Source organism: Leopardus geoffroyi, chromosome B2 (genome assembly GCF_018350155.1).
Source record: "Leopardus geoffroyi isolate Oge1 chromosome B2, O.geoffroyi_Oge1_pat1.0, whole genome shotgun sequence".
NCBI lineage: Eukaryota > Metazoa > Chordata > Mammalia > Carnivora > Felidae > Leopardus > Leopardus geoffroyi.
In genome coordinates, this window is record NC_059332.1 from 6,070,342 (window position 1) to 6,096,394 (window position 26,053).

Consider the following 26,053-nt stretch of genomic DNA (forward strand, 5'->3'; position numbering starts at 1 on the left):
GATATGGCTGGGAAAGAATTTGTAAGCTTGAGGGTATCTCAGTCAAAACCTTTAGAACTGAAAAACAAGTAGAAAAAAGAAACAACACTAAAAAAACAAACATACAAAAAAAAAAAAAAAAACAACAACAACATCCAGTAGCTGTGAGACAACTCGACAAGGCATAACATACATGTACTGGAAATATCAAAATAGGAAGAAAGTGAGAAGTGAGTGAAAGCAATATTTAAAACAATAATGAATGAAAATTTACCCGAAATTAATGTTGGAAACCAAACCAGATTCAGAAAGCTCAGAGAACATCAAATAGCTCAGAGAACATCATATAAAATGCATGTAACCATATAAAATACAAACCTCAGAAAATCAGAGACCAAAAAAAAATCTTTAAAGAAGCCAGAAGAAAGAAAATAACTTATCTACACAGGAACAAAGGTAAGAATTATTTCTGATATTTCCTCAGACATATAGAATTAAGAAGTGAAATACTTATGGTGCTGAGAGAAAAAAAAAAAAACACACCAATCTAGAATTCTGTACCCTGTGAAATTATTTTTCCAAACTGAAGGAGATATAAAAACATTTTTAGACAAATACAGATTAAAGGAATTTATTTCCAGTAGACTGCCTTGTAAGAATATTAAACAAAGTTCTTCAGAGAGAGGAAAATTATGTAGGTTAGAAATTCAGATCTATATAAAGGAAGTGCATCAGAGAAGGAACAAGTGAAAATAAGATAAAAGCTTTTGTCTTTCTTATTTTTACGAATCTAACAGATAACAGTTTGTTCAAAATAATAATAGAGCAATAATGTATTCTATTATATATATGCACCTATGCTTGTGTATAAGTGAAATAAATAACCACAATGATAAAAAGGAATGGAAGAGGGAGGAATCAGCAATATTTTGTTTTTATAAGGTACTTGAAATATCCATGAAGTGGTATAGAGATATTTGAAAGTGGATTTGGGTTGGTTGTAAAGGCATATTGCAATCTCTATAGCAACCGCTTATAAAAAGTAAATAACAAGTATAATTGATATATAAGAATGGAAGGAAAATGGAACCATATAAAATGCTCAATTCAAATCATAAAAGGCAGAAAAAGGGTGAAAAAACAACAGCAAATAATAAGAGCCACAGATAGAAAGCAATAGCAGATATGTTAGATATGAATCCAAGCATAATGGTAATCATTTTCAATATCAGAGGACTACATGCACCAATTAAGAGACAGAGATTGTCAGGGTGGACTGAAAACCAAGATCTAACTATATGTTGTTTACAAGAAACCCACTTTAAAAGATACATATAGATTAAAAATAGATGGGTAAGGAAAAATTTTACATGCTATACAAATAAAAAGAAAGTAGGAGTAGCAATATTAATCCCAGACAGAGCAGATAACACAGCAAGAAAACTTATCAGGGATAAAGAGGGTCATTACATAATGATAAAGATGTTCATTCTCTGAGAACACATAACAATCCTTAATGTGCCTAATACCAGAGCATCAAAATAATGTGAGGCAAAAACTGATAAAATTACAAGGAGAAATAGATGATTCACTATTATAGTTGGAGGCTTTAATACCCATCTCTCAGAAATGGACAGATCCAGCAGGCAGAAACTCAGTAAGGACATCATTGAACTCAATAACATCACCAATAAATTGGATTATAATGACATCCATAGACTACTTCACTCAACCCAGTAAAATACACATTCTTCTCAAGCTCGCATGGGACATTCACCAATATGGAACATATTCTGTGCCATAAACCACACCTTAACAACATTAAAAGAAAAGACATAGGACAATTTCTGCATTCAGAGCACACTGGAATTAAACTAGAAATAGATAATAGAAAGATAGCTGGAAGATCCCCTAAAACCAACACGCTTCTAAATAACACATGGGTCAAAGAAGAAATTTGAAGAAATATTCAATAATATTTTGAACTAAATGCAAATGAAAATACAACTTATCAAAATTACTGGAATGCAATAAAAACAATGCTTAGAGGGGATTATAAAGCATTTATAGCATAGATTAGAAGCAAAGAAAAATCTAAAATCAATTACCTAAGCTTCCACCCTAGGGAACTAGAGAAAGAGGAGCAGCTGGGGCACCTGGGTGGCTCAGTTGGTTAAGTGCCTGACTCTTGATTTTGGCTCAGGTCATGATCTCATGGCCGTGAGATTGAGCCCCTGAGGGACTCCATTCAGGGGGTAGGGCCCGCTTAAGATTCCCTCTTCCTCTACCTCTGCCCTTTCCCACTCACTCTCATGCTCTCGCTCTCTCTCAAAAAAAAAAAACAAAAAAAACAAAAAAAGAAAAAGGGCAAATTCAGTATGAAATAAGTGGAAGAAAATAATAGAAATTAGAGCAGAAACCAATAGAAGCAAATGGTGGAAATCAAAGAAAAAAAATCAACAAAACCAAAATTGTTTCTTAAAAATAACAATAAAATTGAGAATCCTCTGGCCAAGCTAACCAAGCAAAAAAAAAAAAAAGAAAAAAAAAAAAAGAAAAGGAAAAACACAAGTTGCTAATATTAGAAGTGAAAAAGGGGACATCATTATGGATCCCATGGAGAACAAAAGCATAATAAAGCAATACTATGAACAGCTTTATGCTCACAAACCTGATAACCCAGATGAAATGGACCAATTCCTTGAAAGACACAATCTGCCAAAACTCACACAAGAAGAAACAGATAACCAGGATAGGCCTATATCTTAAGGAAATTGAATCAATACTTCATAACTTGCAGAACAGAAAGCACTAGGCCCAGATGGGTTAACAGGTGAAGTCTACCAACATTTGAAAAGGAAATTATACCAATTCTCTATAATCTCTTCCAGAAGATAGAAGCAGAGAGAATACTTGCTAACTCGTTTTATGAGGCCATCATTACCCTAGTACCAAAATCAGATACAGATATTACAAGAAAAAAAAAAAACTGCAGACTGATATCTTTCATGAAATAGATGCAAAAATCCTTAACAAAATATTAAATAGAATCCAACAATGTATAAAAGATTTATGTATTATGACCAAGTGTGATTTATCCCAGCTGTGCAAAGCTATTTCATTAGAAACTCAGTTAATGTAATTTATCACATCAATGGGCTAAAGAAGAAAAGCCACATGACCAAATTAATAGATACAGAGAAATCTTTTGACAAAATCCAATATCCATTCATGTTAAAAACTCAGTAAACTAAGACAGAGGGGAACTTCCTCAGCTTAATAGGAAGTTATTATGTTCCTTATTTACAAAAAAAAGAAACCCTACAGCTGACATTATACTTAATGGTGAGAAACTAGACATTTTCCTAGTAAGATTAGGAACAAGGCAAGGATGTTTCCTCTCACCAGTCCTTTTCAAATCATACTGTAAGTCCTAGCTTTTCTTGTAAGACAAGAAAAGGTAATTACTGTACATGGGGAAAAAAGAAATAAAACTGTGTTCTTTTTTGTAGGTAAGATGATCATCTATGTAGATAATCTGAAAGAATCAACAACAACAACAACCACAACCACCACAACAAAACACTCCTGGAACTAATGAGCAATTACAGCACGGTTGCAGGATACCCAATTAATATACACAAGTCAATTGTTTTTCTATATCCCAGCCATAAACAGGTGGAATTTGAATTAAAACACAATACCATTCCCATTACCCCCCAAAATTAAATACTTAGGTATAAATCTAACAAAATACATTCAACATCTATATGATAGAAATCATAAAACCCTAATGAATGAAATCAAATAACTAAATCAATGCAATGATATTTCATATTCGTGGATAGGAAGACTCAATATTATCAAGTCAGTTCTTGCTCTGTAGAGTCAATGCAATCACAGTCAAAATTCCAGAAAATTAGCTGGGGATATCAAGAAAGTGGTTCAAAAGATTTATGTGAACAAGCAAAAGTCTCAATAGCCAACACAATATGGGAGAGAGAAAGAAAGTTGGATTACTGACACTAACCAACTTTTAAGACTTATCATAGAACACAGCAATCAAGACAATGGTGAGATCAATCAAGATCAATCAAGACAATTAAGAGGTAAAATGACTGACAAATAAATCAATGGAATAGAATAGACAGCCAAGAGATAAACCTACTTAAATATGCCAACTGCTCTTTGACAAAGGAGTAAAGGTAGCACAATGGCGCAAAGATAATCTATCCAACAAAAAGTGCCGTTACAGCTGGACATCCATGTTAAAAAAAAAAGGCACCTAGACACAGACTTTACATCCTTCACCAATTAACACAAAATTAACTCAAAATAGATAATATACTTTAAAGTGCAGGCCCCTGGAAGATAGCATTGGAGAAAATCTAGATGACCTTTGGTATTGTGATAACTCTTTAGATACAACACCAAAGGCACAATGCATGAAAGAAATAATTGATAAGCTGTACACCATTACAATTTAAAACTGGTTTCCTATTTCAAAAGAAGGAGAAGACAAGGCACAGACTGGTAGAAAATATTTGCAAAATAAATATCTTATAAAAGACTCTTTTCAAAAATATACAAAGAACACTTAAAATTCAATAGTAAGAACATGACCTGAATGATTAAATATGGGCAAGAGATCTGAACACACGCCTCATTAGGTGTCATTGGGGAATTATAAATGAACACAACAATGAGATACCAGGACATACCTATTAGAATGGCCAAATCCAAAACACTGACAACACCAAATGGTAGGGAGGATGTGGACCAATAGGAACTCTCATCCAAAGAGAGAGGATGCAAAAAATGGTGCTGCTACTTTAGAAGACAGTACGGTGGTTTCTTAGAAAACTAAATATACTCTTACCACATAGTCCAGCAATTGTGCTTCTTGGTATTTACTCAAATGAATTGAAAATTTGTGTCTACACAAAAATCTGCACATGGATATTTACAGATAGTTTCTTCATAATTGCCAAGACCTGGAAGCAACCAAGATGTCTGTCAGTCGGGGAATGGATAGATCCACTGTGGTCCACTAGGGATTTAATATGCAGCATGGTGACTATGGTTAACAATTCTGTATTCCAGACTTGAAAGTTGCTGAGAGAGTAGGTCTTTGATTTTTTTTTTTTTTTACCACACATACATACATAATTATGTGAGGTGATAGATACATCAACTAACTTTATTATGATAATTATTTCACAAGGTATATGCCTATTAAGTCATCACATTTTACACTTTAAACTTACAAAATTTTATATGTCAATTATAGCTCAACAAACCTGGAAAAGGTAGGTCATGATAAAATCATCCAAAAAAACCCAACCCCAACAACCACACAATGGAGTATTATTCAGCACTAAAGAGAAAAGATGTGAAGGAAACATAAATGAATGTGACTAAGTGGAAGCAGCCAACTGGAAAAGGCCAGGCACTGTGATTCCAATGACGTGGCATTCTGGAAAAGACAAAACTATAGAGACAGATCCGTGGTTGCCAGGGGTTAATGGAGAGGGTGAGTTGAGCAAGCAGAGGACAGAGGATTTGAGGGACAGTGAAACTATTGTTTGCGATGCTCTACTGTGGCTACATGTCATTGTACCTGTTTCAGAACTCACACCAAGCGTGACCTGTAATGTAAACCATGGACTTTGGGTGATAATGCTGTATCAACATAGGTTCATTGATTCCAACCAGTGTACTGCTGTTGTGTGGGAGAAGCCGTGCCTGTTGAGGGGCAAGGGGCACACAGAAGCTCTGTACTTTAAAAAGGAAAGGTGTGTGTGTGTGTGTGTGTGTGTGTGTGTGTGTGTGTGTGTTTTATTTTGTTTTAAAGGGAAGAAAATTGGGGCGCCTGGGTGGCGCAGTCGGTTAAGCGTCCGACTTCAGCCAGGTCACGATCTCGCGGTCTGTGAGTTCGAGCCCCGCGTCGGGCTCTGGGCTGATGGCTCAGAGCCTGGAGCCTGTTTCCGATTCTGTGTCTCCCTCTCTCTCTGCCCCTCCCCCGTTCATGCTCTGTCTCTCTCTGTCCCCCCCAAAAAAATAAATAAACGTTGAAAAAAAAATTTAAAGGGAAGAAAATAATGTGGACCCAAATGGGGGGGGGGGAAGTGTTCATGGGGCCAAGGTGGGAAAGAACAAAAGGAAGAATTTTCTAAATCCCAGGAGCTACGTGTGCAGAGGAGGGGACCTCAGGTGGGCGTGAAATATACAGAAATACGTAGAAAAGGATATAGTGCAGTATCTGTCATATGGAGAAGGTAAGGGTACGAGTCCCTGTACCCTCCTCTTAGAGCAGACAAACGAGGCCAGGGTGGCAGCCCCACTTAGACCAAACCCTGGCTCTAGAGTGCTTTGGGTGCCCGAGACTTATCTGGTGGTGAGCATGATTTGATTCCAGGTTGCTTAACTGCCAGCTGCTGAGTGGGTATTTGTAAAACGCAATACTTAACCTCAGGCACCTTTTCTCTGTCTTTTCAGCAAGACTGTAGTTCCTGCTCATTAAGAACAGCACGGTTGGCATTTCATTGGGGTGCCACCCACAGCAAAATAGTCACGACCGGCCCCAAACACGCGGCGTGTGCTTTGTTTTTTTTTGGGGGGGGGTTTCTTTTTGCCAGCATCAGAATAACACAAAGAAGGGAAATCTCAGGGAGGTTTTCCCTAAAGAATTACGGTTTTGCAGTAGCACTGATTTATCATCCAAGAGACCAGTTCATAAAATAAAAATGTAATAAAACATTATGGGAATGGCTTTTCCTCATCCCGCCACATAGCTCTTATTAACATTAATGGGGATTGTAAGTGAGTTTGGAAAGAGGAGGATGCATGGTTTTTCCAAAGGCTTTATATTTAGACCGATTCAATGAGAGGGTCTCATGTGCTTTATTCAAGCACAATATAGAATAAAGGGAGGGACACAGGACCTCTCTTTGGAGAATACTATGCTTTTTGTTGGGGTAATTTGATTTATTTTACTGTTCAGAAGTGTGGAGACAGAGCAGGGTAGCCATGAGACACATGGAGAGAAGGGTGCTGTTTTATTGCTGAAGCCTAATGCACAGTGAAGAAGTTCACTTATAATAATGATTTCAAAACACACCCTTGTAAAATGGATCTATTTCTTCTTGATTTAGTATTCCACGTGGTATATCTTACTCTACCCCCACCTCTAACAATATATAAAAAAAAAACATCTTCGGTGGGGGGAATAAAAAAAGTAATGATTTCCCCCCCTAATTGAATCAGGCCTCAAGTCTCTCTGGGATTGAGCAATTGCCCTGAGCAACTGGTTTTCCTCAGTTGGTGAGTGTTGTCTATGTGGTTGAGTATTGCTGAACAGCCTGCAGTTAGAAGTTTATCTTTTCTAATTAAAAATATATGACATATTTTCACGGTGCCAAGTTTGAAAAACTGTAAGAAGGTAGAAAATAAAACCCGTCTATAATCTCATCATCCAGAAATACTGCGCTGTTGCCCCATTCGAATACGTGTATATTTATATATATGACTGTTGATGTACCTTTTATGATTCTGACTAATACTGTGTGTAGGTTTTTATACCTTGCCTTATAAAATTATTTTATGAGGGCTATTTTCCCAGGTCTTTATACAGTCTTTGAAACGATGGTTTTAGTGGCTAAATAATTGTTCGCCCATTCATTTAATTATCCTCCTGTTGTGGGATACTTAGGTGGTTTGTTAAGAGCAAAAATCCTTTTGCATAAATTTTCATTCATGGAATTGACACTGGGTGTTATAAGTGTAACGGTATTTGCTATTTTGGCAGGTAAAAAATGTTATGTCGCTGTTTTAACTTTCGTTAGTTTGATTGATAGAGCAACTGAGCAGTTATTCAAATGTCTATTTGGCCATGCAGTTTCTATTTGGTGGCCAGACAGCATAATATTTAATAATACCCTATACATCCTCTCATCTGAGGCTGAAGTTCCTTTTGAGCTGCATTTAAATATTACCTGTGGGCAAACTATTTAGGGCTGGAAGTTACAGATATCATTATAGAACTCTTAGGAACAGTTTGTTTAAAAGAGAGACATAATTATTCATGTATTAAGAAAGAAGTGACAGTGTCCATGTCCCAAAATATCTGTGAAGTCTGTAGGCTGGTGGCAAAACCCATGTTTTCTTAGCAATTTGAAAGTAAATGTATTGTCTCAATAGATTGGGTGTTGCTGATAACAGATAGCAACCTAGCTCTAGCTAAATTAAATGGGATAGAGTGGGAACTGTTCTTTTAGGGAGTCTAAACTCTCTTTTGTATCCTATTTCCTACTCTAGTTGTGGATTCTAAACTTAGTGATTTCTGAACCTGACAGCCCTAACGTATTCTGATGAGCTCAGCACAAATCCAGATGCTACGGTTTCTCAGAACAAGGGACTCTGAATCTTTTGGGGGCTGGGAGTGAAATTATTACACATACTTCTCTCTTGTCTTGTTACTTTGAGATGCAACAAAATGGAGGTACTGTCTTATCTAATAGGCCTGAGTTGTAATGACAATAAGTTGTAAATGACAACTACTGGCTTCTGAATCTTTCTCCTTGGCCTTGTTGGCGTGTTGACTGGGAACTAGACCCAATACCATACCACTGGCTATTTGTTAAAGTGTTTTCAGCAGGATAATTCTTTGTTGGGTAGGAATTCCCCACAGATTGCAGGAGGTCTAGAAGAGCGACACCCTTCCGTAACAGGTACAGTCTGAACATGACGGCTCCCCAAAATATACACTTATGTTTCCAACAGCCCTTGTTAGGGAAGCACGGACGGAATAGAACAATAAAAGTCACGGCACCTCTCTTTAGGGAGCTTATGGTCATTTAGTAAGACAAAGTACACAGTTATAATACCTGATATGATACGATAAGGAAGGTACAAATGAAGGTGTAGTAGGGGCTATAGGACAGAAGGGAGTGATGAGTTGATGCCTTACCTATATTTCAAAATGTGTGTTTTTTTTAAATTTAGATGTTACAGGCAGCTAGTTTAGTACACTCTCATGTAAAGGTATGTAACAAAAGCAACATCAATATTTGCCTCCCTGAAAGCAATGCCTTTCAGCTTTGTTAGCTATTTATTTTTTAGCATTTATTCCGTGTTCTAAAAATATACATATGTAGTTATTTCTTGATTTACTTTTCAAGTGTTAAGCCATCTATTATGATATATTAGGATTTATTCTTATGTTTTCATATACTATCATCATTTGTTTTTAGTATAATATATAGCATGTTCTTTTTAATATATTCTTCATTATTTCATATCTTATTTAATCATTTATTGTAGATAATTGCATTTAATTTCTTCCTATTTTCTTCCTGTAGAGAACAACCTCACACCCTTTTTAAAATGTGCTCTTTATCACTGTTCTCCCCTAAACTGTCTGCCAGAGCTCTCTCTTCTTTTTATTAACGACACCATCTCTCCAATGATACTATCTTCTGTCCTGTTCCCTTTCTTCCCTTGGGTTTATTCCCTTACCCTCATTTTAGTGTGGTCTGGGGATGGTTATATTCCATCCTCCGCCGTAATGGCCTCACTGAGTTTCTCTAAAGTGGATTGTGACAGAGGGTTGGAGTAGGGCTCACGGAGGAATGACTTCAGAGATGGGTTTTTGTAAATGATTTACATATGGAAAGAAAGGTGGGCCGAGAAGGAGGTCCACTTAGAGGGTATGACAGACACGGGGCCAGGGTGGAGGAAAGAGCTTGGCCTCCCTTATCCTGTGGAGGAGAAGGGGACACTCTGGGACATAGATACCTCTGTGCCCAGCCTTCCATTAGTGAGGGCCTTTAATGACCCAGTACAACGTGAGGAGTCAATATGGGCTTTTAGAAAACATTTAAAGCGCTTCCAACAAGAGTCACCAGATAGGGGAGTGAGCAGCTTATCTGAGGGTGAGAAATAAGGTTTTATAATGTTCTTTTTCACTTCTGACTGAGGCACAGCCACGGCTTCCTTGGGGTTGGTAGGAATAATTGTCGAGATGATTTGATGAGCTTTCAGATTAGTACATCAGACTCTCAGAGGTGTGTGATTATCTCAGAAATCCTTGTCTCAACCTGGGCTGGATCCTGTTGCCTCTGAAAGTGTGCTCCGTGTATCCTGATCCGCAGGCAAGGCCTCTCTCCCCCTGCCCACACTGGCGTCTGCGGGCTCACTGCCTCCCTTCTCTCTGAGGAGGGCGGTAGAACCCCACAAATCACGCTTCTTTCAGCCTCTTTGTTCCCTTTTCATTATTCACGCTGCTTTCCCTTTCCCCCCTGGATTCTCACTTTTGTATAATTCCATCATCCATTCTCAGGGGAATAATATTATCTATTGGGAAGGCCTCAATGTCTGTAACGTAGCATCCCTGTATTTAAGGATCTGAGAGTCACAAACACAGACTGTCAGGACTGAAAGCTAACCTCCATAGACCCACGGAGAACCCTTGCCTCTTACCAAATCTGAAAACCATAAAGGTGACTTGAATTGCTCAAAGTCTCAAGTTACGTTGCACCAGCACTGAGGCCAGAACCTACGTCTCCATTGTCTGCAAACTCCATAGCTCCTGCCGTATGATTTTACTGATTTGTGGCTGCTGGTGCCCACCAGGTCTTTGCCAACAAAGGAAGTACAATCATGAAGAATTTATTATTATTATTATTATTATTATTTTAAGTTTAGTTCTTAAGTAATCTCTACACCAATGTGGGGCTTGAACTCACAACCCCGAGATCAAGAGTCACATGCTCTACTGTCTTGAAATTAAAATATTTGCTCAAGTTTTATTTTTTTTAATATTGCCATTTCTATCCCATTTCCATCTGCACTGAAAGTAAACTGGGATGCCCCTCCCCCATCAGAGGGTTTGTGTATTTTTCTTAATATGTGCCATGTATTACACACCACGTGAGGCTTTGTGAGGGATACAAAAAAGATAAAAATATAATGTCTATTTGGAGAGACAGGATATAAACCAAAAATAACCAAACGAGTTAAAATAACATAAGATCACGAAGGAAGGGTAGTTCTAACCAGTGGCCAGGTTAGTTATACTAGTTACCAGGTGAATGATATACATCACAAGAACTCTGAGTTCTGATGGGAAGAAGTTTGCTGAAGGGAAACGTGAGAAGCTGACACTGACCTTGAATGGTGAGTTGATGTCTGGAGCAACGGAGGGAACCTTCCAGAAGGCAGAATGGGTTCCTTCATTGCTGCTGCTCTCCTGTGCCAGATGCTGGCCTAGCCTTGGGCAGGCAGAAACGCTCCCAGGAGGTTCAGATCTGGCACAGCCATAATTTACACTGTGCTACAGCATAGCTTTTAGGGGGCCTGGACAAAATGCCTCGGACGTAAAACGCATAATAGCATCATAATCACAGTTAATTGATTATATATTTAATATTTTCCAGGTTATTTACCCGTGTCGTAGAATTAAAAATTCACAATAACCATGGGAAGTGGGCCATTATTGTCACGGATTCAGAGGTGGGCAAAAATGCAGTTTTCAAGTGATGGTCAGGATCTTAAGTGCCGGTAGGAAGAGACTCATATGAGGTGCTTTTGGAAAAGTGCCTGCCCTGGGACCCACCCCTGCAGGTTCCCATTTCAGGAGTCTGCAGCAGGGTCTGGGTGTTGGGGCAGTGGTGGTGGTTACGGCTGTTTGTGGTTTGATGGTTTCAATCTTTCCGGTGGTAAAATGGGCAGCCAGGGGGCAGAATTCCTGGCGTACAGGGACCAAAGAACAGTTCAGGGCGACACGTCTAATCCGTTGCAAAGTGAGGGTTTGAACACAGGGTCCGCCTTGAACTTCTGTCGTGCCCTCAGGCAGCCGTTAGAAGGTTGGAGGTACGCAGCGACAGAGCACTGTTAACGAGGGGTGTGTGTGTCGTGTGTGTGTGTGTGTGTGTGTGTGTGTGTGTGTGTGTGTGTGTGTGTGTCAGGGTGGGGGTCACACCCGGAAAAGGTACATTCAGGCAACACTGAGTCCTGCGGTTTGGCTAACCAGAGAACTTACGACGTGTGGTAGGAAATAAGGCCGGGAGAGGGGCTGAGGCCTGCGTTTCAGAGGCCTTATGCCGGGCACCCCGAGGGCACCACAGAAGCGGAAGAGAACACGGCAGCCTTTGTTCAGGCCGCGGGGGAACGCCGGAACCGTGGTCCAGGTAGACGGTTGATGCCGCAAGGCCGAGCGCAGGGTTTTGCTGGACGCAAATCTGTTTGAAACGGAGGGGAAGAGACGTGGGGGGGGGGGGGGGGGGGCAGGAGAGTGAGCCGGCAACGCTCGCAGGGCCCGTTCTCGACCTCCGACTGACGCGCTCGGAAGGATCACATCCAGGCTGCTCAGCACATCGTAGAATGGACGGCGCTGTTTACGGGATGACAGGGCTTCCTCGTCACCACAGGCCGCAGCTCCGCCTGTCAGGGGCCGGCGACCCGCCTTCCTAAGACGGGGACTAGGACCGCATCAGCAGGAGACCTCGTGCTCGCTCCTCGCTCTCCCGGGCCCAGCTGCCCCAGGCCGGGACCCGCCCCTGAGTGAGCCCCCCTCCCCACCCCCACTGCCAAGCTCGGGCTCCAAGCCGAGGCAGAGGGAGAGCCCCAGAAGGAGGCCAGTCTGTGTTAATTAGGATCTTGTGTTGAATATTCTCCGCTCCTCCCGACCCGTGTCTCCCTGCCTTAACGGCTGTTCTGACTTTCAGCCACGTGACTCTGCCCCTCCTCTTTGCTCCTTTTTCTGCCCGGATCCCCACCAGGAACCGGCTCAGGGGCGTCCGGGGAGCGTCAGGAATGTCGCCCCTGTTCTGAGCTTCTGTGAAATGATGGTGGAGTGGGTGGTGTGGCTGTAATAGGTCTTTAGAAAAGAATGCATTGATTTCTCTGCGGATTTTTTTAAAGGCTTTGGGACACGACTGAGGGAATGGCTAATTACTATTTATGACTGTTTCATTCGGAGCTAATTGCCGGAGCTGCTGCAGACGCCGGGGCCCTCACTGCCGCTCTGCACCAAATGTGCAAACAGTAATAAAATGGTCGATGGGGGCCGATTCTTTGCACAACACTCCTGGAACAGGAGTCTGTGTGCATGTGCGTGTGTGTGTCAATGCATGTGTATGTGTACACACATGCACGCACTTTCACAGATTTCAAGAGGCCGTACTGCACTCATTTGAGACACAAAACAACTAAGGGATTTTATGCTCCCCCCCCCCCCCCCCCCGCCCCCGCACCGGGTTGATCAAATGAGCAGGGACAGTGAGTGTATGGAAAAGTCAGCTGGATTCATCAAAGTTTGATTAAAGTAAAAGGAAAAATGTAGGAGTGTTAAATGGAGACTGGAGGGGTTTCCCCAAGTTATGCTTTGGTTTTCCTTTAATTGATTTTCCTACTTAGTGTGAACTCAAGACGGCTGCAGTTTACGTGGGGCGTGTTCCTGGATGCTGCGGGCAGAGCCCTGCACATCTGGTAAGCAGCTTTTGGTCTGGTGGTGAAAGATGTTCCCAATGTGTGTCCCCAGTCCCCCGAGCACCCACCTTCCTCCACACGGGTGTGAGACAACAGTGGGGAAATACAGACACAGGCGTGGCTGGGGGAGAATAGAAACGAGGGCGGCTTCAGGAGGGTGTGCTGAGTCCCTGTTGCAAACTAAGGGGAATAATCTCTTGGTCCAGAACCATTTCCAGACAGGGCCATTGTGTTTTTCTAGCTGCCCTCCTATGCTCAGGAAAGCTTGGCTTTTTATTTCTTTTGGAAGGGAAGAGGAGAGTGTATCCATCAAGGGTATATATGAGAGTCTCACTAACTGATAGCCCAATCTAACACTCGTGAAATGTTGGTTTGTTTAGCGGTAAGAACTGTGCGTCTCCACACTGTATGTAACAGGGTGAATTAATAAGCATCTCGTTGGTGAGACCCAGCCTCTGCTTGGTTTGACTTCTGCAAGGGCTTGGGAAACACATCCGGCAGGATTGTCCATGTAGGGCAAGGACGGGGAAGTGCTTGGAACTGAGACAGAAGCAGCTGCCTGGCCCTGGAGCGGGGGCGGAGGGTGCTGAAGCTGGCGAGGGTTTTCCTGAAAGGGAATTTAAGAAAGACTGGCACGCTGCTCCTGCCCAGGTCCCTGGAACAGGCAATGTTTGGGGGTGTATTCCTGCAGATGGATCCCAAGCTCCTGGGCTCCCAGGCTGATAGAGGTACCTGGGGTTCAACACTGACCCAGATGCAGAGTTGACCTCTTCTAAGGAAACCTGGGGATCGACAAGGAGGAACACAAAAGGGAACCATAACAGCCAAGACTAGGGTGCTGTCAAGACCAGTGCCCAGCCCCATCGTTGGTGATCCGGGGAGGGAGCATTCTCACAATCTGAATGCCGTGGAATTTCTTTCCGTCATTGAGACAAGGTTTCAGAGTCAAAAATAAGTTTACTTGGAAAATTTAAGTAATGTGATTTTTTTTTTTTTTCCACCTGAGAGTGGTAAATTAAAATCCATACCCATCATGCATGTTTAGAATTCAATAACAACAAAAAGGAAATATATACACAGGCCTGGTTTAGGGTCACAGATTCACTGAAATAATGCCTCCCGGTTGTCAGTTGGGTTACCGATAATGATTATTCTCTTTAGTTTGAATCTCACAGACCCGTTTTGGGTTTTGTGAAGGGTGCGAGCATTATAAAGCTAAATATGGCCAAGTTCTTGGTAAGGCACATTCAGACTAGTGGGGAAGACGGACATGTGGACAGAAGATTTGCACGTGATGTCATAAGCATGTAATAAGACTGCGGAGCTAAACATTTTTCCTTTTTAATTGTCATTTCTATGAACATCTGAGTTTAAAGTACTTGTATATGTTCAATATGCCTGCCTTTTCCCTAGGGATTAGATTCCCCTATTGTGCTATTTGAAAATACTATGTATATACCTTTATAAAATGTATATTGAAATACTTTTTTTTTTTTTTTTTTGGTAAGCCCATTCTAAGAAAGTGTGTATTAGTTCTCTAGGGCTGCTGTAACAAAGGGCCACATACTGGCTTAAACAACAGAAATCTATTGTGTTCCTGTTCTGGAGGCCCCAAGTCCAAGCCTGGGGACCAGGAAGCTAGTGCCGCTGAAGTTTCTGGGGATGGATCTGTTCAGGCTTGTCCCCTAACTTCTGATAATTAATTGGCCTGTGGCAGCATATCTCCAATCTGCAGGGGGTATTCTCCCTGATTGTGTCTAAATCTCTCCTTTTAATGAAGACACGGGTCATACTGGGTAGGCATCTCGCTCTAGTATGACCCCATTTAACTCACTACATCATCAATGACCCTATTTCCAAGTAAGGTTGTACTCTCAGGTACTGGAGATTAGAATTTCCACATAGGATTGGGAGGGAGGGGTACAATTCATTCCTTAACAGAGGGTATCATTTCTTTGCTCTCCTATTGACAATCTTTATTCCTCCAGAGAACTCTGCTTTGAATTGGTTCACCATGCTCTAACTGGGTCCAACATTTACGCCATCTCTCTGTCTGAAATGTCTAACTAGCATTATTTACAAAGGCACAGTGCAATGCCTATTCCAGGAAAGGTCTTTAGGTAAAGAGTGAGTTAGTGTTTTCCATTTTCCTGCTCCCACCTGCCTACTTCTGGTGGCTTTCAGGAAGTCCATCTGCATTTCCTGGAACAACTATAGGACTGTATGAAACTAGGATAGATGGTTTTCTTTTCTCTGAGTCTCAAAGATAGTTAAAATTGACTGCTTCCCTCTTGGGGCACTTTTATTGATTGTTGGTGATGGTCACTACTGGGAGCCTTGCAAGTCAAGGCGAGCCTTCACTGGTGGGGTGCATCTCTGCTCTAGTCATTGGTTCCCTTGTTTTTTAAAGTAGCTCTTAGAAATGTAACATGTAGTTCAATTTGTAATTACTTAGCATATGCTTCCTACACGCTGTCCCCTCTCAGTAGCTCTGTCACATAGGAAGCAAGAGCAGACAACCTCGTCTTCCTCTCCTTCATGGCCAGCCTGCATCTGTTCATTGTAAACACCTGCCCATCTGTCGCTCAATGTAATACAGTCACTTCTGTCTTCCTCCACAGCTGCTTTAGTTTTCTTAGGCCTAACCCAGGCACTAGATTCTGTGATTCTCCTGAAAGCAGTGAACACATTCACAATGGTCTGGATGCTCTTCTTACCTGTCCAGACGTACACGAGACAGTTCTTCATCGGAACAGTGGGAGGTAGTCCCACAGCAAAGCAAATCCTCTCTCCAAAAATAGTTATGGCCGCAAAGTCTCACTTTCTGACCTCTTTTTACAATACATGCCCCTTTTTTTGGTACATTAGCCACATTTCCATAACCAAGTTGAAGGCCTTGCATACTCGCTGCTATTACATATTCTTTATTCACAGAGTATCTTAAAATGTGTTATATTTTTGAATCTCGATAACCCTATTAGATAGGAGGGCAGGTAATAGTATCCACATTTGACAGATGAGGAAAAGGAGGTCCAGAGAGAACAAATAACCGGTAGAAATACAGATGGCAGCTGAGTTAGAATGGAACTGGGCCTGGAAACTTGACTTTCTGATCATGTTCAAACAATACGTGGTTTTCTAGAAGAATCACGCAGCCCCAGGAAGAGTTGGTAGATGTGGGGGAAGTGATAGAATGGAGGAAGGGAAATAGGAAGTTTACAAAAAAAGCACAAAAACAGTCTTCCAATATGTTGATTTGCTTCTCGTTGCATTCATGGTATTTCTAATAGAGGAGTTTGTGAGATTTTTATATTTTTCAAGAAAATGGCAGGAGCCAAAGACTAAGGAAAGCTACCCTCAAATACTCTCTTTCACTGGATCTATGGCCTTCATCAGCTCCCATCGCCTGCCAGGATTAACACACACTGATGGTATGCAATGCACCTTGCCACGATGACGTTTATGCTGAGAGAAAGGGCGAATTTCTTATTCCAGTTTAGCTTTTTAAAAACTTATCAAAGGTATTTTAAAATCAGAGCTAATAAAGAATTTTAAGGCTTAAAACCCCAACAAGTTTGCTTTTCAAAAAAAGCTGAAGAGGTAACTAAACAAAAATAAACCATAAACATGAACTCTTCCTCCTCCTCCTGCCCCTCCTCCACCCTAAGCCCCTCTGATTTTTCTGGTTTATTTTAAGCCCATGGAGAACAAAACCCTTGCTGTTCCTTAACAAGTGAGAATGATTTGCCCAGACACACAATAAAACATTTGTGACAAGCAAGCATGCACGCCCTTAATCCAGATTTTGCTCAGCACAAGGTACTCTGGCTGCTGGATTCAACAAAGGGCCTTCTGTCCCCGCTCCTTGCCAAGGCTGAAGGCCAATTGTCTTAAATCTGATTGCTCCTTGAACCCCACTCCCCTCGTGGATGGAAGAGAGTACCACCCAGAATACCATGACCCATTGGGCTGAACTAAGTGAGGATATTGTTTTAAAGTAGGTTTCCTTTATCCTTCATTCTTTGAAAGTGTTAGATGTATCCTTGCTTCGCTTCTCTTCAAGGTATGTTCATTCAACCCCTACCCTCGAGCCCTCTGCCCTAAAACAGCTGCTTTTTCTACCTGGTTGGGCCATGTCACCCTCAACAAAGATGTCACTAGGCTAACACAGCCTTGATTCTGTTAGATATCCTTCCCAGAGACACATCACCAAAGGGTATGGTAAGAAGCATAGTTAATATGAAACCAAATAGCCAGGCATCAGTAAATTCAAGAATTCTACAGAGAGGAGGAAGGGGAAAATAAATTGAGAAGGCATCATTGAGAGGCTTTCCCTTAAAAGAGTGGACATTAGGGGCGCCTGGGTGGCTCAGTCAGTTAAGCGTCCCACTTCGGCTCAGGTCATGATCTCACAGTTGGTGGGTTCGAGCCCTGTGCTGGGCTCTATGCTGACAGCTTGCTCAGAGCCTGCAGCCTGCTTCAGATTCTGTGTCTCCTTCTCTCTCTGCCCCTCCCCTGCTCATGCTCTCTCTCTCTCTGTCTCTCAAAAATACATAAAAATTAAATTAAAAATTTTTATTTAAAAAATGGCCTTTTAGTAACTTCTTGTTATGAAATTCCTCCGAAATCTAAAAGTCTGCCTAGGTCATCCTCTATTCTTGTCACTCAATGTTGTAGAAAACAGGAATAACTTACATCTAATTATGAAAACAGTATGTGTATTATAATTATTTAAGAAGACTACAAAGGAGAAAATGAAAAACCCTACCACCTGGGGGTATATAATGCAAGATTTCGCTCTCACTCTGTCTTACACACACATACAAATACAGTTTATTTGATAAATTATATATTTTTTATAATAAAATACTTTGGAAATATTTTATGAGTAACCAATATTAATATCTGGCTGGAACTTAATATCAGATATCACACTTTATTTAAACATCCCCTGTAGTTGATTTTTTTGGTGAAAAATTTTTAGATACTCTAAATGATATTGCAATGGAAATCTTTGGAGCTACACTTAATTTTATGGGAAATAACCGGGAGAAGAAATTTTTAAGTAAAAGACCATGTGGATTTCAAGATGTTTTGATGCTTATTGTGATCTAGGAAAACCATTCCTCCTTCACGATACATCTCCTTTGCAAAGCACTCCAACTTCATGTTTTTCATGGAGACTACTTTGAGCAACAGCTAGTGTTACATCCTTTTATCCCTAATGCACCTTTCCCAACCTATCTTTAATTTAAACTGTTATGCATAGAATAGCAATAAGAAAAATACTTTCATGTGCTGATGCTGGAATATATTCGTGCATCCAACAGATGTTCCTACCTCCGTTTTGTTTCATGATGAGTCTAGTGTTTTAGCGGGGGAATACCTTATCTATTATGAATCCCATTCATTTGGGGGACAATATATAGACCACTCATGAAGAAAATCTTGGGCACATCATTTAATGTGAAATTCCTTGTGTTCCACTTGGAAATGTTTATCTTAAAAGAAGCTAGATGTTGTTATCTCCACAGCAATATAATCACAGAGCTATCATCCTGCTGGGAATGAGTAAAATCGTCTGGTTATTTGTAAGAGAGTTCTTAAAATTATATTGTAAATTATTTAGCTTTGAGGGAGTGATGGCCATTTTAAAATTAAGTTTTTCTTTTCTCAGAGATCTTTTTTTCCTGCCAGACACTGTGTTTTGTCATACAATAATCATCATTGATTTCTTAATTGTGCTCTTGATTCTTTCTTAGCAAAATAGGGCAGCAAATTTGATTGAAATCATTACAGCTAGGTTTCTGTAGGTTTACTGTCAATACAAGCTTTTTCTTCCTTTCCAGCTTGCAGCCCAAGGACAAATAATTCAGCCTCCTCCTGGGATTGTCATTCACTGTCCCTCTCCAACATGCACACACGTGCACACACACACACACACACACACACACACTCACACACGCACACACACAAGATCATAAGGCCCTATCAGGAATGGTTAGCCAATCTTTTGCCTTTTCCTACTGCAAATAGCTCTTTATTTTCCAGCATACAAAGAAAGGACTGTGGGTAAATATTGTTCCAGATCTGAAACAGATGTCTTCAAGTAGTGTCTGTCATCCTTTCCTCTTGGCCAAATAAGCCAAAGAAACAGAAAGGTAGAGCTTGAAGTTAACTATTAACTAAGTTTATGTACCAGAAATATGGGTGTTTTGATTGAATATCAAAGGCATGTAATCCTCAAAACTCAACTGCTGTATTAAATAAACACATTTATCAGATTTATTAAACATTCACACAGCACTCTGCTAGTTACCCTTGGATTGAAGCATCAAATATGGCAAGATATTGTGGGATCTCACAACAAATGGGTCCAAGAGAACATTTAACAGCATTATTTAATAGCACTATTTATAATTTTATACACATGAAGAGAGAATTAGCCCTCACCTCAAAAACCTCGATTCCGGATTAACCCCAGAGTACAGATAGCACCTTCCAGTTCTAATCTTTTGGACAAATCTGAATCCCAGGCATTTCTCTTGGCTTTCTTTTCAAGGAGGAATGGGCTCTGCATGGAGATATTCTAGGTGTAGCCAAGCCTTTTGCTTCCCTAGTAGAATGAGTTCTGATCTTTCTTCGCTGCTTCCCCTACAGGTTTGCCAAAACACACACACAAAAAATCAGTCTGGTACACATGATTTGTCTTTATCTTCAGAAGGAAAAGTGATGTTTTGGCACCTTACTTGTAAATTTTAAATAACACAAAGTGCTGTGTATCACTGGGCATTCGACCAGGGAAACAAGATTACTATGAGTCATGTGGTATAAAAGATTTATTTTAGATCTTACATGACACTGGGAGCTGGTGAAGAAATTGGTAGAAAGCTGTTGCCTTTGCCTCTCATGGGAATGGACGTGGCTGGTCTGTGGAGCCAGCGGTAGGAGGAAAGCTGGGGTAGTTAAAGAACGAACTGGAATTCCTGAGAAACCGGACCCTGCTTGTGCTTCTCACCGCATCCAGTCCCCCAGCGCAAAGGATGCGCTTTGTACAAGGAGGAGACAAGTGGGGCTTCTGGAGTTGCAGACATAGATGCTGCCCCAGGCCATCAGATAGTCAAGCTAATCAGCAACTTTGTGTGGGTTTCCGCAGCAGCCCCCACCCCCACTCCCGCTTCAGAGACTGACGTCTTGTGCTCACTTCTGCCTTCCAAATCTCTGCGCGTTTCTCTTGGGTCACCTTCACCCGCAACCACCAGAGAGGGGAATTCTAGCAAATGCTGTTCCAGTTTCATTCAGCTGACAGAGCATAACTCCAGGACAAGCAGTGATGATATTTTGAGAGTCATTTTCCACCTGGCCTTGAATTTCATATCTGAGAGGTCGCCCTATTGCTTGTTGTTCATGCCAACTCATACTTTTTCCATTTTACCATCTCTTTATTTTTCATGACTGCCAATTCAAATGCCCTTCCCTGTGGTTTTTTTTCACCTGGTAAATTTCTAATAATCCTATAAGGACAGACAGCTCAAATAGCTCCTACTCTGGGAACTTTTCTTCACCCCTAGAGGCAAGGCCGTTGTTGTTGTTTTTATTAAACACCCAACGCTTTATGTTGTGGCTAATGTTTGTATTGCTATTTGTCCCTGTAAAAAAGTTCTTTTTTTTTAAGTTTTGGGTTTTTTTTTTAATGTTTTTATTTTTGAGAGAGAGGGAGAGAGAACGTGAGCAGGGGAGGGGCAGAGGGAGAGGGAAGCAGAGGATGTGAAGTAGGCTCTTCACTGACAGCAGAAAGTCCGAGGTGGGGCTCAAACTCAGGAACTGTGAGATCATGACCTGAGCCAAAATCCAGAGTCAGATGTTTAACTGACTGAGCCACCCAGGTGCCCCATTAAGATCTTTTTTGACAGGTACTACAGCCTTCTTACCAGTATGTTCTTGTTTTGCAACATACGTACATATGTACCTAAAAGTCAAATGTATTTGGGATAAATGAAAAGATAATCTGAGTTTATTATGTAAGGTGTAATGGATGCGAATGATTATTACCATAAAACTTCCAAACATTCCTGCAAGGTCATACTAAGAAGGAAACAATACATTGTCCTATCTTGATGAAATGGCTCCTAAGACAGCAAATAACGAGACTAAATTAATCAGAAATCTCAGTTACATAGGTATTTTGAGATATGGAAGAAAATGTCATTGAAACCAGAAGTGTGGACTGTCCCAGAAGAGATTGCTATAGATTCACTTACATTCTATGAACTCCCTATAAGCCAGGCGGCCGCATGGCTATGTATGTTCTAGACCCAGATCATATTTTGTTTCATTTTAATAGATCCAAAAATGCAGTTTGAAGTGTAATTGTAATGTAACATGTCTATAAACAGTAATTATGCTTTTTAATATTAAAGATGAGAAAATGTTTTGACATAAGTCTTTCCACAAAATCATTTTACTCTAAAAAGAGAGAATTGGTGTTTATATAGGCCTTCAGTAATTTGTCAAAGATTTAAATTTTTCAAAATATGTAATTAATTTTAGGTCAAGGAACTGAAATGGTTTAAAAATATTTTCACCAATAATAACAAACAGTATTTTTACCTCTTTTATCCCTCTGATAAAAAATAGAGTTAATTAGGATAAATAATTTTGTGGAACATCCTGATTTATGAACAATTTCTGTGCTGATGAGTGTAGCAAAGGACATATGAAAATATGTACTTCAGAATTTTGACTATGAAGGTTTTTTTTTTTTTTTAGGATGGCTCATCCCTTTTTTCCTTCTTTCTTTCTGTCTTTTTCACTATTTGCTTTAGCTTCACAAAAACATATAGCTAAATTAGGTATTGTATTTCAATAATTAACTTAGCTCTGGTTCTTAGAATAATTACTTCTCTTCTTTTCCATATAACTTTATATTTCCCTTTTATATATTGTATAAACTCATCTGTCTATCTTATTAATCTGAACTGTATGAAATTTCCATATTTCTAGGTAGAAATTGCTCTAATGGTAAATTCATATGGGAAAGTATTATCAATTGCATATAGTAAGCATATTGTAAGCCATCTTGATTCCTTCTGTAGGCACAAGTTAAGAATTTCAAAAATAGACAGTGACCTTATTGATTTTACTTGTCATAAACTAGTGTGTGCAGTACATTGGAATAGAGAAAGACATGCTGATTTTGTGGAAACAAGACAAGGAAACAACAACAAAAAATATATTGGGAAAGCCTTTTTATTAAAGAACCATGCAGTTGATATAGTTAATTCAAAGAATTCTTTGGAAAAAGGGAGGTGAAAATGGAAAAATTCGATGGAAAAATGGAGATGAAAGTTCATCCACTCTTAGATTTTAATTAAAAAAGGAAAATGTATTTTGTTTAAATTTTGATTTCGTTTTGATGAAACTTGCCGTTGTTTTTACCAAAATGCATTTTTCTTGTCAAAGTTATAATAACTGCACAATGTATATGAGATAAAATGGTTGGAGTACTAGGAAGTAAGGATAGTTTAAGCATAAACAATATCAATACCTTGCCCCATTAATATTTTTTTAAGTTTATTTATTGAGAGAGAGAGAGAGAGAGAGCACCAGGAGGGGCAGAGGGAGAGGGGGAGAGAGAATCCCAAGCAAGCTCCAAACCACCAGCACAGAGCCCAATGCAGGGCTTGAACTCACTAACTGTAAGGTCATGACCTGAGCCAAAATCAAGAGTCAGACCCTCGACTGACTGAGCCACCCAGGCACCCCATAGTATTTTTAAATATGGAAAGACTAACTTTGTTTCTAGCAATGGAAATATGATACATGTTTAAAACGATGAAGGTGAGGGGTGCCTGGGGGGCTTGGCCAGTTGGGCAGGCAACTCAGCTCAGGTCATGATCTCACAGCTCCTGAGTTCAAGCCCCACATGGGACTCTGTGCTGACAGCTCAGAGCCTGGAGCCTACTTTGGATTCTGTGTCTCCTGTCTCTCTGACCCTCTCCGCATTGTCTCCCTCTGTCTCTCAAAAATAAATAAACATTTAAAAAAAGTTTAAAAAGATGAAGGTGAGCTTCACAGGGTAAAATTGCCGACAAGGTTAGCAAAATTTACTGATTATATCTTGGGTTAGAATCCATAAATAAGAATTTAAGAAAAAGCTTCCAATTTATGATTAAAATAGAACATTATAGACATTTTGTGAGTCTTGCCATATGAATTACAATATAAGGATAAATATAGGTTGGGCACCTGGGTCGATTAGTCGGTTGGGCGGCCGATTACAGCTCAGGTCATGATCTCGGGGTCTATGAGTTCCAGCCCCACATCAGGCTCTGTGCTGACAGCTCCGAGCTTGGAGCCTGCTTCCGATTCTGTGTCTCCCTCTCTCTCTGCCCCTTCCCTGCTTTCTCTGTCTCTTTCTCTCTCTCTCTCTCTCTCTCTCTCTCAAAAATAATAAAAATTTTAAAAAATAAAAAAAAGATAAATATAAGAGTAATGGAATATATTCCATAAGAATATATGGAATATGGGAAGACACAATATCACAGAGATGATTGTTTGTATAAATTAATAAATTAATTGAATGTAATGTCAATAAAGATGCCACTCTTATCTTCTGGAGACAGAAAAGGCAATTGTAAAATTTATTTGGAAGAGCAAACAAGCAAAAATACCTAAAGAAACCTTTAAAAAGTATGGTGGGAGGGGTACCTAGACCTACCAGATTTAAGACACACTATAAAGCCTCTATAATTAGAACAATTTGGTACTGGAGTAGGAACGGACAGGGAAACCAATGGATCAGAATTGAAAATCTAGAAGTAACCCCGTTTGTAAATGAAATGTGGTATCTTGATTTCTAAGTCATATTCTACAGTGAAAGGATTCAAGAAACCCATGCCTCTTGAAGACAAGGCTTATTCCAAGTCTGGGACAGGAATGATACAACATAAGTGTCGAATAGTTAGCATGCCAGAAATTTCCATATGATACTCTATTTCCTTTGGTGTACGTTTGAAGTTTCAGTAATAAAACTTCTTACAAAGTCTGGTTTCAGAGAAATGGCTAAACATTCTAATGGTTTGCTTGGCTTAGCTTGAAAATTATCACTGATTAATATTATCTTTAAATATAGCCTTTCAGGGTTAGCCTTTTAGTGGGAAAAGTTTTGAGACAAAGATAAAGAACAATAGATTAGCTATACTCCGAAAATCAGATCCTTTTGATATCTTATACACTGTCGTTGGTTAGGCTGAAGATTCTTTTTTTTTAACTTTTTAAAAATGTTTATCTTTATTTTTGAGACAGAGAGAGACAACATGAGCGGGGGAGAGGCAGAGAGAGGGAGACACAGAGTCAGAAGCAGGCTTCAGGCTCTGAGCTGTCAGCACAGAGCCCGATGTGGGCCTCAAACTCATCAACTGTGAGATCATGACCCGAGCCGAAGTCGGACGCTTAACCGACTGAGCCACCCAGGTGCCCCTAGGCTAAAGATTCTAAGAAATTTTCTTCAGACATGGAAGAATGTGTGCATGTATAAGAAATGACAGAAATTGATAATGCACTTGATTGATTATATACTTATTATAACTTGATTTATAAATATGCTATAAATCAAAATGATTATAATTTTGGCACAGGACTACATTGGTGGAGCAGACTAGAATCTAGGAACAGGTTCAACTTTAAAAAACAGGCTGTGTTTTGTAGAATAAAATGCTAATAACACAATATTAGGAGAATGTGTATTGTGAGCTTATTTTGCGATATCAGGGGTGGGTCTGTTCTGCATCATGTATATTTTTTAGGTAGCAAACAGTGGAGCATACTAATGAGACTGTTTGCCCAGGTTTCCAGTGAAGATCTGTAAGTAATGGGGAGAGATCCACTGATCGCTTAGAGAATCCAACCCATTTAAAATGCTCTGCCATTTCACAAAAACTTCTAGTTTCTTTACGATAGGTGTAGAAAAACCTAATATGTTAAGAGAGACACTAGCCATTTTGGAATGTTATATTTATATAGATAATGACCAAATGTAATCATAGTTGGCAGAGTGATTAGGCAAAAAGGAGGTAGATGTTAAATATTTACCTATTCATGGAACTCCTTAAACCATAATAGATGAAGCAATTTAATACACACACACACACACACAACGCACACACACATGCAGCATTCACAAAGATTGGAGAGGAAAAAAATCCTATAATGTTCTTTAAAAAGAAACTTTGCTCATTGGAGCTTAATTAAATTTTTGATAGTGACTTCCATTAAGGGACACCTCGGTGACTCAGTTGGTTAAGCGTCTGACTTCAGCTCAGGTCATGATCTCACGGTTCATACGCTCTGAGTCCCAGGTCGGGATCTGTGCTGACAGTCAGCGTCTGTGTCTCCCCATCTCTCTTGCCCCTCCCCCGCTCGCTCTCTGTCTCTCAAAAATAAACGCTAAGAAAGGTAAAATAAAAAGGCATCTTTCAGACATTGATGATCACATACCATAAGGTTTTTTAAATACTCTGCAAGAAAAAGTTTCAGTAACAGAGGAGACAGACTGATGCGTTTTCTGAGGCTTTGCATGCTCAGA

The 26,053-nt window shown here is 40.0% G+C and overlaps 1 long non-coding RNA gene across 1 annotated transcript in view; it reads left to right on the plus strand.

Moving 5' to 3' along the window:
* LOC123607954 overlaps positions 1-26,053 on the plus strand; it is a 309,936-nt gene that overhangs the window by 258,272 nt on the left and 25,611 nt on the right. The gene's annotated exons all lie outside the window — the stretch shown is intronic.